Source organism: Octopus bimaculoides, chromosome 20 (assembly GCF_001194135.2).
Source record: "Octopus bimaculoides isolate UCB-OBI-ISO-001 chromosome 20, ASM119413v2, whole genome shotgun sequence".
Classification (NCBI taxonomy): Eukaryota; Metazoa; Mollusca; class Cephalopoda; order Octopoda; family Octopodidae; genus Octopus; species Octopus bimaculoides.
In genome coordinates this window covers 11,256,356-11,256,909 of record NC_069000.1, presented here as the reverse complement: position 1 = coordinate 11,256,909, position 554 = coordinate 11,256,356, and positions in this window count along the sequence as shown.

The window sequence follows — 554 nt, the reverse complement described above, 5'->3', positions numbered from 1 at the left end:
TGTTCATTGAGTGCTCTATGTATTTTATGATAATTGGTGCCACCTTGTTTATGGCTAGTGTTTCCAGAATCCACGTGTGGGAAACACTGTCGAAAGCCTTTATTATTATTATTATTATTATTCCTTCGTAACACAGCGTAGGTAAAAATGCACCGGAGTCTCTAGTCATCTGTCAAGTCACAACAAGGACCTCAAACAGATAATACTTTCCTTAAGATGTGCACTGTGCCTAATAAGGCTGCTTTTTGCAAGACATCAATCTTGCATGGGAATTTCCAGGTGTCTTAAGAAGTCTTGAAGTTTCAATGGGATTGAACCCAACGCTCCGATCACCACTGGTATCACTTTTACATTACCCTCTCGCATTCCACATAGTCTTGCCATTTCCACTTTCAATTCGAAGTACCTGGTGATTTTTTTCCAACCTCTTTACTCACGACATTCATGTCATTTGGTATGGCAACATCAATGATCTGACAGTATTTGACAGAGTATATATGCATGTATATATATATATATATACATATATGTATGTATGAGTATATATATATATA